This window comes from Lagenorhynchus albirostris, chromosome 2, assembly GCF_949774975.1.
Source record: "Lagenorhynchus albirostris chromosome 2, mLagAlb1.1, whole genome shotgun sequence".
Taxonomy (NCBI): Eukaryota; Metazoa; Chordata; class Mammalia; order Artiodactyla; family Delphinidae; genus Lagenorhynchus; species Lagenorhynchus albirostris.
In genome coordinates this window covers 50,621,362-50,639,243 of record NC_083096.1, presented here as the reverse complement: position 1 = coordinate 50,639,243, position 17,882 = coordinate 50,621,362, and the positions used below count along the sequence as shown (strand labels likewise).

Here is a 17,882-nt window from a genome sequence, read left to right as displayed (position 1 = left end):
GCTCTTGAAAACAATTTGTTGAATAAATGAACCATGCATACTGCTATACTCACAGAGGATGCTATGAGAGGACAGAATAAGAAAAAAAACTCTGCAGTCAGAAAAGGTTTCAGAGAAGAGAAAGCATTTAAATTGGATGAGCAGGAATTCTGCTCTGACGATAGTAGAATGACAGACTGTCAAAGTGCAAGAATATGTCTATGACATGTGATTCATCTGTACTGGAGAGGAACTCCATCAAGCTCAAAGGAGGATTTTTAAAGGCAAGTCAGCTTCTTAAAACCATGTTATTTGACAAAAGGAGAAAAGAGAATGAGACCTGTGGCACAATTTTATGAAAACTTAAAACATATATACAGGCTAAAAAATACCGTACATTTCTGTAATATATAAAAAATAATAAATACAGGAAAACAGTCAATTCTGAGACCAAAGTACTAAAAGAACCACAACTTGGAAAACAATCCTTTTTATCCCCCAATCCCCTTCTTCCCATCTCTGGTTTTACAGTCTTTTTGGTCAAGTCAAAAGATCTTATTTCCGGGCTTCCCTGGTGGCACAGTGGTTGAGAGTCCGCCTGCCGATGCAGGGGATGCAGGTTCGTGCCTGGTCCGGGAAGATCCCACATGCCGCGGAGCGGCTGGGCCCATGAGCCATGGCCGCTGGGCCTGCGCGTCCAGAGCCTGTGCTCCGCAACGGGAGAGGCCACAACAATGAGAGGCCCGCGTACCGCAAAAAAAAAAAAGATCTTATTTCCTTCGTTTCTTCTTTCTTCCCACTCTTTTGTTCTCACAGTACTAAGGCTCTATTTCCTGTACAATCCGCCTGCACAGGATATCCACTTAAACACCATCCTACCCACTAGCACCAAACAAAAGGGGAAATTTTCCAAAGACAAGAAACATCCTAACATTTTCCTGAGGCCAGGAATGAACATGTTTTAAATCATAAAGAGTTAAAGAACTAAATGGGGGAGAGCAAGCTAAGGAATGAAGACAAAAAGAGGGGGGAGGACCTATAGGAAGTAAATGCCACCGTGTTATCCAGTAGGTCTAGTCTATGCTACTTTCCTCATGGGCTTAAAACAGTCAAATCTGGATGATTCAGAATACAAGTGTGTAGGCTGGGAATGTTTTATTTTTGAACAATGTCAAGTGACTACTATACATGAGGTAACTTAGATAGTGAGTTATCTTTCATTACTCACTATTGTTGAGGTATATCATGGACTTAAGATGACACAACAGAAGACTCTAATTTTTACTTATGGAATATAGGACCCAGGTAGCAGAAATACATTGTGACTATTAAGAAAATGTAATTTTATTACTTTTTTCTACTAATACACTTGTAGGAAACAATAAAAATAAGGTAAAACATAGAAGTAGCAGCTTGTACAAAGTAAATTATCAGGATTAAACAAGTTAAAATCCAGAATAAAACTCAAATTCAGAGATAATTCCTAAATTTAACGTTTAATGTTTAATTACTGTTTAAATAATGTCTAATGTTTAATTAAAATTAATGTTTAATTTTATTAAAAACACTTTTTACCAATTAGTCATTCAATAACTTTTAGCAGAAATTTCTAAGTTTAAGAAATTTCTAGGTAGAAATTTGTCAGGTAGTAATTGGAGAAATTAATATTCAAAAATTTCAGTTTAGGCATTTCCAAGCATTTTTACGAACACTTATCTTGCTAGAATTCTACTTTGTCTGACTGCATATTCTCTAAGAAGCTAATACTTTTTTTTTCTTTTTGGTTGCACCGCACAGCTTGCAGGATTTCAGTTCCCCAACCAGGGGTCAAACCCAGGCCCATGGCAGTGAAAGCGCAGAGTCCTAACCCCTGGACTACCTGGGAAGTCCCTAAGAAACTAATACTTTTTAACGCCTCTTTTAAAAACGTGTAAGGTGGTTAGATAAATCAATTGCTCTCAATACCAAGCCATATGTATCTTAAAACTACAAAATATCATATGTCATTCATTTCTTTCATTCAATAGGTACTTACTAAGGCCCTACTATGAAATACCAGGGGAAAAAAACACATGAAGCTTCACTGGCCAAGAATAAAGATGATAATAGTAGATAATATTAATTTTTTGAAATCTCCATTCATGCTTGTTTACTGTGATTATGTACCCTCCCCAAACTATCACTCTTATATCATACCTGTCAAGTTGGGTAGAGCAGTTTCTGAGGCCTCACTGCACAGGCAGCAAAGCGATGTGTCCTGATCTCTGCCATAACAATTAGGTAGAAGCAGAGCTGTCCCAAAGACCATTCCTCTGCCCAGAAGCACAAAAGTTTAACTGATCTATGTACAGAGGAAGTCTTGGAATTCCACTCTCTGACAAGCAATACCATAAGCATGTGACACTCATTCATGTTCTCAGTAGCCAGAAGGAACCAATGGAAGGGTAAGCGTTTACAAGTCCAAAGTGGGTGAAGAGTTACATAAAGGAAAATGTCTAGTAATTAGCAAAACACTGAGTCAGAATGGAGATACTTCAAAACCTCTGGAACATTTTGAAAAAATAAGTAAAAACCGACACACGAGTAACAAATAATACAACACGTAGGGATTAGTACATATAGATGGGATTTCATTCCTAAGTGATAATGAAGTGAGACTGTAGAGAAAAGTTTCCTTGAAGAAAACGCATTTACATAAGTGTTTACACTTTTAAGAGAGGAAACCCCTAACAAGACTCATCTTTTGCATCACTTAAATTAGTTCACGAAACCACAAATCCAAAGTCAAAGAAATAGTTACAGTCTGATTCATAAGCACAGAAGCCAGGAAATGATGGCCTTCAGTAAAATTTTGGCTCTATTATAGCTTAATAAAGGTTAAAAACATGGCATGATAGTGCTGAAAACTTTTGAGTATTATAACTTTTAAAAGTGAAAGCCTAATCTTTGTTAATACATAGGAACAAAGTTAAATAAAACTTAAGAACCTTATAGGAAATTAGTAAAATCTACAAATACTGGATGACTTTAGTGGTATAAACTACAAAAATAATACAAGAATGTGTTACTGTACACCTAAGAATACTCATTGATTCAAGAAATATTTGTTAAGTACCTACTATGTACCAGCCACTGTGCTTGGTTCCAGGTCAATAAAGGTAATGGTAAAATTATAGATAGCAAAACTGAAATAGACTTCAATAAAGATGTTACAAAATTATAATGTAAACTTAAAGAAAGAATGACTTTGATGTAGGTAATTATTAACAGTGTTAAAAAAAACCTTATGCACTCAAAGAAATTAACTTTTATGAAGCCAGTACTGTTAACATCATGGGGAAAGCAAGAGTTAAATGACTAATGGGTTACCTCAAATTAATGACTCAGAATTTCAAATACTGGGTTGAATTTCTCCTTCCCTAAATTACACAAAATAAAAGGCAAAGGAGCTCCATAATTCATATTTTATACATATCTACATTCTATACCATATGATTTACTATTTAATCAGTAAATCTGCTATTTAAATTACCAATAATTAATAGTTACATTTTTAAGGCTCCTATATTGTTACCAGGAGTACAGAGAGAATGAACAAATAAACAAAATGTGATACATACAACAGAATATTATTCAACCATAAAAACGAATAAAATTTTAATATATGCTACAACATAGATGGGCCTTGAAAACATTATGCTCAGTGAAATAAGTCAGGCACAGAAGGACAAATATTGTATGATTCCACTTATGTGAAATACCTAGAAGTTGTTCTAGTTCTGGAAATGGGTGACTGTACTTAAGGATACTAAACTGTACACCTTAAAATAGTTTAAAAGGTAAGTTTTATGTTATGTATATTTTATAATTAAAAATTTTTAATTAAAAAATAAGAACTACTGACGTCTCCAAAGACCTCTGTTATGTGGGTTACATCTATCATTATTTATCATATTTGAAATTAAAACTGAGAAACTATAATATTAATTTTAAAATAACAATAAACTCATGTTAACATATTTTATTAAAAATAACTACCCTTGAAAAGATAATTAAGAGTAACATTGTCATTTTTTGCAAATCTCTTAATATCTAGCTTAAAAAAAGATAGTAGAATCTTCATTCTGCATTTGATCTGCTGTGATGTTATTTTTGTTTAAGTATATGAAAATCTTATTGCACACAGATATGGAGGTATAAAAGGAAGGTATATTTTAACATTCTTTCAGATTATTATGGATATTCTTCTTTGATACCACACCAAAACCCAACAAAGGTTAACTGTAAATTGAAATCTCAAACCACACAGACAAAATTTTCATAATCTGTCAAATTAAAATTTGTTGGAGGGCTTCCCTGGTGGCGCAGTGGTTGAGAGTCTGCCTGCCGTTGCAGGAGACACAGGTTCATGCCCCGGTCTGGGAGGATCCCACGTGCCACGGAGCGGCTGGGTCCGTGAGCCATGGCCGCTGAGCCTGCGCATCCGGAGCCTGTGCTCCGCAGCGGGAGAGGCCACAACAGTGAGAGGCCCATGTACCACAAAAAAAAAAAAAAAATTGTTGGTTTATCTTGTACTTGGAATGGGTCTATTCTGTACTTTGCTTTTTTTAACATCAGGCATTGATCATCTGGAAATCATGCTTCACTAAATGTTGACATACTTCGTTATATAACATTGAAACATCCTATTCATTACTATCACCATCAACCTCATCACAAAAGTTTTAAGAAGTTGTCATGATCAGAATGATGGTTACTAATTTTATTGAATTCTAATTTTTGCTTAAAAGCTCAAATTCTACCATTTCCAACAATTAATACCTGTCTTCTTTGAAAGAGCAAACTCACTACATTCATTTTTGAGAAAATGTCTACCAAATCCCAAATCTGAATAGTTTCTCGTTCAATCTTTCAAGTGCAAATAGTGTTCCATGAAAAAAACAGCTAGTTCAGCTCAAAACACACAAAAATTGCACATGGCTCTCTCTAAAAACAGCCACAATATTTTGGCAAGCAGCAGAAGTACTTTATGCATACTTTCCATTTTGTCACATAGAATACTAAAAAGACATGTACCTGAGAATCAAGATTTTTATAAAATTAATCATTTTTACTGCTTAATCAAGGAAATTCTTAAGTAAAACTGTTTTGTTAGACTTTTTATTTTATACTGGAGTATAGTCGATTAACAATGTTGTGATAGTTGCAGGTGCACAGCAGAACAACTCAGCCATACATATACATGTATCCATTTTCCCCCAGACTCCCCTCCAATCCAGGCTGCTACGTAACACTGAGCAGAGTTCCCTGTGCTATACAGTAAGTAGGGCCTTGTTGGTTATCCATTTTAAATATAGCAGCGTGTCCTCAACATAATAAAGGCCATATATGACAAACCCACAGCCAACATCGTCCGCAATGGTGAAAAACTGAAAGCATTTCCACTAAGATCAGGAACAAGACAAGGTTGCCCACTCTCACCACTCTTATTCAACATAGTTTTGGAAGTTTTAGCCACAGCAATCAGAGAAGAAAAGGAAATAAAAGGAATCCAAATCAGAAAAGAAGAAGTAAAACTGTCACTGTTTGCAGATGACATGATACTATATACATAGAGAATCCTAAAGATGCTACCAGAAAACTACTAGAGCTAATCAATGAATTTGGTAAAGTAGCAGGATACAAAATTAATGCACAGAAATCTCTGGCATTCCTATACACTAATGATGAAAAATCTGAAAGTGAAATCAAGAAAACACTCCCATTTACCATTGCAACAAAAAGAATAAAATATCTACAAATAAACCTACCTAAGGAGACAAAAGACCTGTATGCAGAAAATTATAAGACACTGATGAAAGAAATTAAAGATGATACAAATAGATAGAGAGATATACCATGTTCTTGGATTGGAAGAATCAACATTGTGAAAATGACTCTACTACCCAAAGCAATCTACAGATTCAATGCAATCCCTATCAAACTACCACTGGCATTTTTCACAGAACTAGAACAAAAAATTTCACAATTTGTATGGAAACACGAAAGACCCCGAATAGCCAAAGCAATCTTGAGAACGAAAAACGGAGCTGGAGGAATCAGGCTCCCTGACTTCAGACTATACTACAAAGCTACAGTAATCAAGACAGTATGGCACTGGCACAAAAACAGAAAGATAGATCAATGGAACAGGATAGAAAGCCCAGAGATAAACCCACGCACATATGGTCACCTTATCTTTGATAAAGGAGGCAGGAATGTACAGTGGAGAAAGGACAGCCTATTCAATAAGTGGTGCTGGGAAAACTGGACAGGTACATGTCAAAGTATGAGATTAGATCACTCCCTAACACCATACACAAAAATAAGCTCAAAATGGATTAAAGACCTAAATGTAAGGCCAGAAACTATCAAACTCTTAGAGGAAAACATAGGCAGAACACTCTATGACATAAATCACAGCAAGCTCCTTTTTGACCCACCTCCTAGAGAAATGGAAATAAAAACAAAAATAAACAAATGGGACCTAATGAAACTTCAAAGCTTTTGTACAGCAAAGGAAATCATAAACAAGACCTCAGAATGGAAGAAAATATTTGCAAATGAAGCAACTGACAAAGGATTAATTTCCAAAATTTACAAGCAGCTCATGCAGCTCAATAACAAAAAAACAAACAACCCAATCCAAAAATGGGCAGAAGACCTAAATAGACATTTCTCCAAAGAAGATATACAGATTGCCAACAAACACATGAAAGAATGCGCAACATCATTAATCATTAGAGAAATGCAAATCAGAACTACAATGAGATATCATCTCACACCAGTCAGAATGGCCATCATCAAAAAATCTAGAAACAATAAACGCTGGAGAGGGTGTGGAGAAAAGGGAACACTCTTACACTGCTGGTGGGAATGTGAATTGGTACAGCCACTATGGAGAACAGTATGGAGGTTCCTTAAAAAACTACAAATAGAACTACCATATGACCCAGCAATCCCACTACTGGGCATATACCCTGAGAAAACCAAAATTCAAAAAGAGTTATGTACCAAAATGTTCATTGCAGCTCTATTTACAAGAGCCCAGAGATGGAAACAACCTAAGTGTCCATCATCGGATGAATGGATAAAGAAGATGTGGCACATATATACAATGGAATATTACTCAGCCATAAAAAGAAACGAAATTGAGCTATTTGTAATGAGGTGGATAGACCTAGAGTCTGTCATACAGAGTGAAGTAAGTCAGGAAGAGAAAGACAAATACCGTATGCTAAGACATATATATGGAATTTAAGGGAAAAAAATGTGATGAAGAACCTAGGGGTAAGACAGGAATAAAGACACAGACCTACTGGAGAACGGACTTGAGGATATGGGGAGGGGGAAGGGTGAGCTGTCACAAAGCGACAGAGAGGCATGGACATATACACACTAACAAACGTAAGGTAGATAGCTAGTGGGAAGCAGCCGCATAGCACAGGGATATCAGTTCGGTGCTTTGTGACCGCCTGGAGGGGTGGGATAGGGAGGGTGGGAGGGAGGGAGACGCAAGAGGGAAGAGATATGGGAACATATGTATATGTATAACTGATTCACTTTGTTATAAAGCAGAAACTAACACACCATTGTAAAGCAATTATACCCCAATAAAGATGTTAAAATGAAAAAAAAAAGACATATATATATATATATATATATACACTGTCTACAAGAGACCCACTTCAGACCTAGGGATATATACAGACTGAAAGTGAGGGGATGGAAAAAGTTATTCCATGCAAATGGAAATCAAAGGAAAAAAAAAATAAATAAAGATGCTAAAAAAATAAAAAAATAAATAAAATGGTAGACCTAAATCCACATATTTATAATTACATTAAAGGACAATAGCTTAAACACAGACATATGGCAGATATATGATCCAACTATAGGCTATCTAATAGAAACTCATTTCAAATATAATCACAGGGGCTTCCCTGGTGGTGCAGTGGTTGGGGGTCTGCCTGCTGATGCAGGGGACACGGGTTCGTGCCCCGGTCCGGGAGGATCCCACGTGCCACGGAGTGGCTGGGCCCGTGAGCCATGGCCGCTGAGCCTGCACATCCGGAGCCTGTGCTCCGCAACAGGAGACGGCCACAGCAGTGAGAGGCCTGTGTACCGCAAAACAAAACAAAAACCAAATATAATCACATAAGTAGGTTAAAAATAAAAGGATGAAAACGTATGTCCACACAAAAACCTGTACATGAACATTCACAGCATTATTCATAACACCCAAAAGTGGAAACAACAAAATGTCCATCAATTAATGAATGGATAAAGTTACTCAGCAATAAAGAGGAATGAAGTACTGATACATGCTATAACATAGATGAACCCTGAAAACATTAAGCCAAGTGAGAGAAGCCAGTCAAAATGAACATATATTCTGTGATTCCATTCAGATGAAATGTCTAGAATTGGTAAATCCATAGAGACAGAAAGTAGATTAGTGGTAACCTAGGAGTGGGGGTGTGGGGAGGAATATGGAATGACTGCTAATGGCTACAAGGTTTCTTTGGGGGCCTTATAAAAATGTTCTTAGATTGTACTGATGGTTGATGAACTCTGTGGATATACTAAAAACCACTGAATTATACACTTTAAATGGGTGTATTTTATGATATGTGGATCTATATCTCCATAGAACATTAAAAACATGCTATATGAAAGAAGCCAGATTAAAAGTCTACATATTGCATGACTCCATTCATATGAAATCTCCAAAAAGAGCATATGTAGAGAAAAGGAGATTAGTGGTTACCTGGGACTGGGTTAGGAATGCTGACTGACTACAAACTAGTACAAGGGACGTTATGGGTGATGGAAATGTTCTAACAACTATATTGTAGTGACGGCTGCATAACTACGTACATTTTTTAAAAATCACGGAATTGTACATCTTTTAAAATGTAAGTTTTATAGAATGTAAATCATAAGTCAATAAAGTTTTTGAGCCAATTGTGAACTCTTCACTCCTTGAAGAGGCTGCATCCCAGTTTGCCCCTGAGCAGTTAGGGAGGGATTCTGCTCCATGGAAAAGGACCTCTCTCCTAAAGAGACACAGTCTGTTGCCTCCATCACAGCTTCCCTTTGGGCTCATTTCAAGCTTGGCCGAACTGGGGAACCAACTGGGGAACAGAGTGGAGACTGCCCTGCATTCCCCTTTCCTCTGCCTCAATATGTCTTTATAACATCAGCTGGTGTCTTACAAAGGGAAAGGGAAGCCCACACACACCCAGAACTCTTGCTGGTCAGAGATTCCCTAAGTGTCTGTCCTTGCCTGAGTTTCATGTGCCTGTGTTGTGAACCCTGGAACTATGGAGTTGGGGAGGGGGGTGCAAGTATTGCCCTAAGAATGCTTACTGTTCTTTTATTGTTGGGATCTGTTCTTGGGTAGGGTGGCAGTTGGGGAAGCTTGACTTTGTCTTCGTCAATAAACTCTCATTTACACAAAGGAAAGAAAAAAGAAAAAGAAAAAAGTCAATAAAGTTGTTCTTTTTTTAAAAATAAATTTATTTATTTTTGGCTGCATTGGGTCTTTGTTGCTGCCCATTGGCTTTCTCTAGTTGCAGAGAGTGGGGGCTACTCTTCATTGCGGCGTGCGGGCTTCTCACTGCGGTGACCTCTCTTGTTGCGGAGCTCTGGCTCTAGGTGAGCAGGCTTCAGTAGTTGTGGCTCACGGGCTCTAGAGCACAGGCTCAGTAGTTGTGGCACACGGGCTTAGTTGCTCCACAGCATGTGGGATCTTCTCAGACCAGGTATCAAACCCATGTCCCCTGCATTGACAGGCGGATTCTTAACCACTGCACCACCAGGGAAGTCCCAATAAAGTTTTTAATAAGGCATAAAAGGTGAAAAAAAACAAGCAAAACCAGACTTTTGTTCTCTGAAAGATACTGTTAGGAGCATGAAAAGATAAGCTATAAATGGGAGAAAATATTTGCAAATTATATGCCTTACTCATTAATTTTCCTAAAATATGTATTTAATATCTGTTGACATATCATTTTTTCCTAATTATAGAAGCAATACTTGCCCATTTTCTAGAATCCAAAACACAAAGGAAGGAAGACAATTAAAAGCAATCAGGATCCCATCACTCAGAAATAACTACTGATAATATTTTTCATACATTTATAACCAGTCTCTTTCTTATCTTGTTCTTAAATATGTTCTCTAACACATACTCTTACATCAATTTTTAGCCTTGAGATTAAAATTAATATATAATCTACCAATTCCTATAACTTAAGATTTGGAACTTGGCAATAGAAAGAATTTAGTTCATAGATTTGTTTGGGACATGTGCAAATTTTATTTATTTCATTTAGATTTTTGTTCTACATATTCAGATTCCTAAGATCCAAAATTTATAAAAGCAATATGCTTTTTAGAAAGAAATTCAAAGCAACTTTATCAATAGGTAAGTAGTTTTTATATCTTTATAAAGCATAAACAATGTTAATTTTCAAGGATGAACAAAATTTAAAATGAAACATATGTTATAATCTATTCCTAAAGTATTTTACCCATTTTGTGGCCAAAATATCAACTGCCCAAAAGTCAAAATAGTCCTCACATGTTCCCAAAATCAAATAGCAAAGTTTTCAAAGTCTGAATATTTCAGAAATTTATTGTAATGAGCTTATAATTTTGATTATTTTCAAATGCCATACTTAATTATGTATTGGTCTCCATGAAAAGAGAAGATGATGTCTCCTCACCATTCGCATATCTTTATTCTCCTCACAAAACTGAATTAGAATCTTGACTTTCAACTCCACCCTCAAGGAAATGGAGAACTTGCTATAATTTATTATATTCAGAGATGTTGACTGGGCCACATTTTCTCTGTCTACTGTGTTTTTCTCCTGCTTCTTTTTAGAAGGTATGGTCTTTTCATGAAACAAAAGAGGTAAGATCTATAACTTGGTCCTAGCTAACTGTATTTCTTCAATAGGCTTGAAGCAAAAACTCCTTCTAATAACAAAGTGTATCCTGCCTTGCTTATTAGTTCCATGTGCAGATGTCACTCTTGAAAGAGAATCCTGTTTAAAGGAGCGATGTAAGGGGAACTTAGGGATTGTGCTGTCTCTAAGAGAATTATTTAGTATCATCCTCTAATAGTACCCCCTTCTCATTATTTCTCACACTATCATTTGTCCTCTTTTTGAAGGTATAGTTGTCGTAAGATAGTATTAAAATATTTGCATTTGGGAAAGAGTCACCCAGCCATTTGCAGATAAGATTATTTAAACAGATAGCTGTTTGCCTTCAACAACGTGATCACTAATTTTCCTCTATACTAATCACTGTACCTTGCACATAGTAGGCACTCAGTATTTTTTAATTAGTGTTCACAAAACTCTGCCAGCATGAGTTTTCCACGCAAATTAAAAATGACTCAAAGCGATTTTAGCTCTCTCTACACTTTGATTATAATAATAGCTACCACTTATGGAGCATATATAAACCAGGCACTTTACACACTTTAATTGATATATTACAAATTATAATATTATTAACTATAGCCCTGAAGGACAGGCTTTATTATCACCAATGTACAAATGCTCAGAAATGCTAAGTATTTTATTCAAGCTCCAGAGCTAGTTGGTGAAGCCAGGATTCAAAACCATAGGTCATGTATAACTCCAAAGCCCATGCTCCTTTCGCTATTCAAGGCTGCCTCAATAGAGAGCGGTACAAAAACAACTACTGGGAAATGTTTTCTTCTTACCTTCTAGAGAAGAATTTTAAGACAGCCAGACTCCCCAAGTGGAATGAACTTGATTCATCTGTCCATACATAGGATGACATTTAAGAGTCAAACCTAAGAGACTAATCAGAATGATATACATGTGCTCACCAACCAATGGATTCCATCAAAGGAAACTGGAAACTGCTGGAATTTACTCCCAGCAGCAGAGTAATTACAAATTTTTCCAGAGTTAAGGCACAATGACTCAGAAGACTTTTAAAAATTTGTGTAGGTCATGCCCGAACTCAGAATGCATCCAAAAATATAACCTTTCTTTAACTGACAACTTTCATCTCTTCTTTGAAGAATCTTATTAGACCAAAACAAAACACTGTGTCTTTACTTTTGATTTGTCCTCAAATATGAAACAATGAGCTGAACAAAAGGCTTCCCTTAATGTACGGCTCATCTCACAAACATCTCAAACAAAAAAATACTGTATATGTGGGCATTCATTAGGAAATATTTCTTATAGTTCTGAAGGTCCTCTAACCTTACCCTCTAGGACACCTGTCACTGCTCTGCAGATAACTTAGTAACATAATCCTTTCATGTGATGCTAAAAGTCAAAAAAGCTGGTCTTTCCTGTTTCCGACTGGTGGAGCTAGTTTTCCAATGTCTATGAAGAGGCATGTGTATGTGTATATACTACACTCTCTATACTTGGGTCCTGGCTGCAAGCTATTTCCTGCTGGCTGAATTCAGATATTTCCAATGGACTTAACTAAAAGAAACAAAGACCTGATTCATTACCCTTATTTCAGCAGCAATGGCTGTCCAAAGCAATAGAACCTTCCCTACAGCACGAGTGTTAGAGGTAAGAAGGAAAGAAAACATACTTCAAATTACAAAATTCTTTTGGTCTAGGGCTCAAAATAATATATATATATATTTGTTCAAATAATCTATAAAAACATGCTCAGGATTCAATCCATATAATTTCATTGCTAAACTCTGTACTTCTCTCCAGCTTAAAACAAGACTACCAGTGAAATTACGAAATTACTGAAAAATTTTAAAGATACATCTTAGTTAATAAAGCTCTCAGAGTTATTTTACTAAATGATCTGTCTGAGAATACACAGTACTATAAGTACTACATAAATACTATGTATTATGTAACTGTGTACTATGACTCAAAGTTCACTGTTATCACTGGCTTAATTTATGATGTGGGGTAAAATCATACAGGGCAGCAAAAAAAACTCTGCTTTAACACCACCACCACTGCCAATAATGTCTTTCCAGGTCACTAGTTCAAATATCCAGGTGAGAGTTGTAGGTGAAAAGGGAAGAAAGGGGAGGAAAAGGGAGGAGGGAGGAAAGGAGGAAAAAAGAATACTTTAGAGGTATCCAAAAGATAAAAATACGGAATCCTTAAGAGCAGGAGCTAGTAGAATTTCTTCACCAGGATATCTGAGAGGCCCAGATCAAGAGAGCAGTGGCTTTGTGCATTTAAAGTGTTACAAATTTCAATTTCCCCTTTCAGTTTTGCTACATTTCCACTGATTATATCTTGATGATGGAAGGGCAGAATACTGTGCTCACTAGTAACATTTACAGGACAGACTGAGGAAGAATATAAATCAGATATCAAAACTCTTCCTAAATGCTAAGCCAGACTGTGAGGAAAAGAAATAAGGGACAGGGAAGAATAAGTTAAGAGGCTGAAAAAAAGCAATGTTATATTAACCCCACAGGAGCAAAACTTAAATTCTGGACTTTTGAGCACCATATCATTTAGGAGCAATTTAGAAGACAGAGAATGGGAGAAAATTAACATCTAACAGTTGCTGAGTACTTGTATCAAGCCAAGCACTTACATCTATTACCAAGCACTTATATCTATTACCACTAATCCTCATCTTAACAATGATAAAAATACAATATCCCTTTTCTCAGATAAACAGACCACATAATGCAAACTATATGTATTTTTTATCTTAATTTATGACTATAACCAGAGACAATTTTGGAGTAAGATTTGAAATTCTGCCTCTAACATTTATAAGCCTTGAAATTGTGGGCAATTAATAACTCTGAAAACATAAATAAATAAATAAGACAATAAAAATAAATAAATAACTCTGAAAACAAATAAAGCCACCCTATTTACAGCATGGCACAACAGAACCATGATAGTATTACAAAGTCATATGCATTTTATTAAATATCCTCCTATGCCAAGGATCATGTGCCCTGAACTGCCTAAACCAGAATGTTTTATGGACCTCTACAATCACCTGATTGTTTGGCCTTCTGTACTTATGCAGTAAAACTGACTTCTGATCTAAGGTGGAAATGGCTGAGTAAAACAAGGTCTTTTCCATGATGAAGGAGGAGAAAAGAAAAGATAAAGCCAGAAAAAGATACCACAAGAATACTACAGATCAATACATCTTATAAATACAGATGCAGAAATCCCCAATAAATTACTAGCCAACCAAATGCAGGAGCATATTAAAAGGACTATACACCATACCAAGTGGGAATTATCCCAGGAATGTAAGGTTGATTCGACATACAAAAATCAAACAATGCGGGACTTCCCTAGTGGCACAGTGTTTAAGAATCCACCTGCCAATGCAGGGGACACAAGTTCGAGCCCTGGTCCAGGAAGATCCCACATGCCATGGAGCAACTAAGCCCGTGTGCCACAACTACTGAGCCTGCACTCTAGAGCCCACGAGCCACAACTACTGAAGCACGCGTGCCTAGAGCCCACGCTCCACAACAAGAGAAGCCACCGCAATGAGAAGCCCGCACACTGCAATGAAGAGTAGCCCCCACTCGCGCAATTAGAGATGGCCCGCACACAGCAACGAAGACCCTACGCAGCCAAATATAAATAAATAAATAAATATTTAAAAATTCAATCAATGCAATACACCAAGTTAATAGACTAAAGGGAAAAAAACACATGATCATCTCAAAATAACTCCTTATTATGTGGGGAAATTTTTCTAAAGCATTCCTATTTAGATATATAATTTCTAGCTTTTAAAAAGAGATGTTTTAGGGACTTCCCTGGTGGTCCAGTGGTTAAGAATCCGCCTTTTGGGACTTCCCTGGTGGTCCAGCGGATAAGACTCCGCGCTCCCAATGCAGGGGACACGGGTTTGATCCCTGGTCAGGGAACTAAGATCCCACATCCCACATGCCACACGGTGCGGGCAAAAAAAAAAAAAAAAAAGAATCCGCCTTTCAATGCAGGGGACACAGGTTTGATCCCTGGTCGGGGAACTAAGATCCCACGTGCCACGGGGCAACTAAGCCCACGCGCCACAACTAGAGAAGCCCATGCACCACAACCAGAGAAGCCTGTGCACTGCAACAAAGAGCCCATGCGCTGCAAGCAACACACCGAAGACCCAGAGCAGCCAAAAAAAAAAAAAAAAGACAACTGCTATTAAAAAAATAAAAAGAGGCGTTTTGAAGGCATGCTTTGCAGAATTCTTTCTAGTTGTGTTTAACAAGAATATATAATATCATGACTGATTTAATGAGTACCTTACACATGTGAAGTGTTAGGCACACGAAATTTGATTTAATTAAAACTGCCCTTCAAGACAGCTGTTACGAGTATAAATAGGCAGTAGAGCATAGTAGTTAAGAGCATAGACTCTGAAGCCAGATTCCCTGTGTCTGAATCCTAGTTCTACACTTAGTAACTGTGTGACCTTCATCAAGTTAACATTTCTGTGCCTCAGTTTCCACAACCAAAAATGGACAGTATGATAGTACCTACTGTTATAGAAGAGGCATAAGAATTAAATGTTATTGTATGTAAAGATGTTAAAACAGTGGCTGATACAAAATAAGAGCTGTATAAAAAGTTAGTTATTTGGTTGGTGAAGATGAAAAGGCTAATTAGAAGGAGTGTACACCAAGCACTATCTTCAGACCTTAGCAATGAAGTTTCTGCCTTTTCTATCAGACTGTACTGGATGATCAGATGAAAGCTGGTTTCATCCAACTTTAATGTGGGTAAGATGCATACTCTAAGAACAGATAATCTCTTTAATCTGGAATCCTTAGAACATGATGTCCAAGATCAATTAATTTTCCAGTTCACAGAGGGGATCTATGCTAACTCTTTTCTTCTCACAACTAAGGTAACAGACAGTGTAATAGTCACAGAGCACATGAAGATTATCACATCTTGCTGGTGAAGGAGTGGTAAGTAGTCCTAGACAAGACAGTGCCTCAAATGTACTGACAAACTGTTTCATAAATTATCAGCAACAGCTGTTTATGATGGGGTTTCTGGTTCAGGTGATTTCTTGATTTTCTGCCTATGAATTTAAGAGATTAATCTATTTAAGAAAAAGGCTAGACTTCCTGCTAACATCTGGAAGAAGGCAAGGATGCCCACTCTCACCACTTCTATTCAATGTAGTATTGGTAGTCCTAGCCACAGCAATCAGACAAGAAATAAAAAGTATCCAGATTGGAAGGAAAGAGGTAGAACTGTCACTATATGCAGATGGCATGATACTATCTATAGAAAACCCTAAAGACTCCACACAAAAACTACTAGAACTAAAAAAAATAAAAAATAAATAAATAAATTTTTAAAAACTACTAGAACTGATAAACGAATTCAGCAAGGTAGCAGGGTACAAGATTAACATATGGAAATCAGTTGCATTTCCTTACACTGACAGTGCAATATCAGAAAGAAAAAGTAAAAACACAACCCCTTTTAAAATCACATCAAAAAAAATAAATACCCAGGAATAAACCCGACCAAGGTGGTGAAAGACTTACATGTTGAGAAATATAAAACACTGATAAAGGAAAATGAAGATGATTCAAAGAAATGGAAAGATATCCCATGCTCTTAGATTGGAAGAATTAATATTGTTAAAATGGCCATACTATCCAAAGCAATCTATAGATTTAATGCGATCCCTATCAAGTTGCGCATGACATTTTTCACAGAACTAGGACAAATAATACTAAAATTTACATGGAACCACAAAAGACCCAGAATTGCCAAAGCAATCCTGAGGAAAAAGAACAAACCTGAAGGCATAACCCTCCCAGACTTCAGACAATACTACAAAGCTACAGTAATCAAAACAGCATGATACTGGCACAAAAACAGACACATGGATCAACGGAACAGAATAGAGAGCCCAGAAATAAACCCACACACCTATGGTCAATTAATCTTTGACAAAGGAGGCAAGAATATACAATGGAGAAAAGATGTTCTCTTCAGCAAGTGGTGTTAGGAAAACTGAACAGGCGCATGTAAATTAGTGAAGCTAGAACTCTTGCTCACACCACACACAAAAATAAACTCAAAATGGCTTGAAGACTTAAATATAAGACATGACACCATAAAACTCCTAGAACATAGGTAAACATTATCTGACATAAATCATAGTAATGTTTCATAGGTCAGTCTCCCAAGGCAAAAGAAGTAAAAGCAAAAATAAACCAATGGGACCTAATCAAACTTACAAGCTTTTGCACAGCAAAAGGAAACCATAAACAAAACAAAAAGACAACGTATGCACTGGGAGAAAATATTTGCAAACAATGCAACCGACAAGGGATTAATTTCCAAAATATACAAACAGCTCATATAGCTCAATATCAATAAACAAACATCCCGGTACTTCCCTGGTGGTCCAGTGGTTAAGAATCTACCTTCCAATGCAGGGGACACGGGTTCGATCCCTGGTCAGGTAACTAAGATACCAAATGCCACCGGGCAACTAAGCCTGCACACCACAACTACTGAGCTTGAGTGCTCTAGAGTCAGCGTGCCACAACAAGAGAGCCCATGTGCCACAACTACTGAGCCTGTGCACTCTGGGGCCCATGCGTCACAACTAAGAAGAAGCCCACGCACCTCAACAAAGAGCCCGCCTGGCACAACGAGGGATCCCACATGCCACAACTAAGACCCAATGCAGCCAAATAAGTTAAAAGAATAAATAAATATTAAAAAAAAATCAAAAGATGGGCAAAAGATCTAAATAGGTATTTCTCCAAAGAAGACATACCTGATGGCCAACAGGCACATAAAAAGATGCTCAACATTGCTAATTACTAGAGAAATGCAAATGAAAACTACAATGAG

At 36.9% G+C, this 17,882-nt stretch overlaps 1 protein-coding gene across 1 annotated transcript in view; it reads right to left on the bottom strand.

Annotated features, from left to right (window-relative positions):
* The window catches only part of ABL2 (ABL proto-oncogene 2, non-receptor tyrosine kinase), a 100,462-nt gene that overhangs the window by 22,110 nt on the left and 60,470 nt on the right, over positions 1 to 17,882 (bottom strand).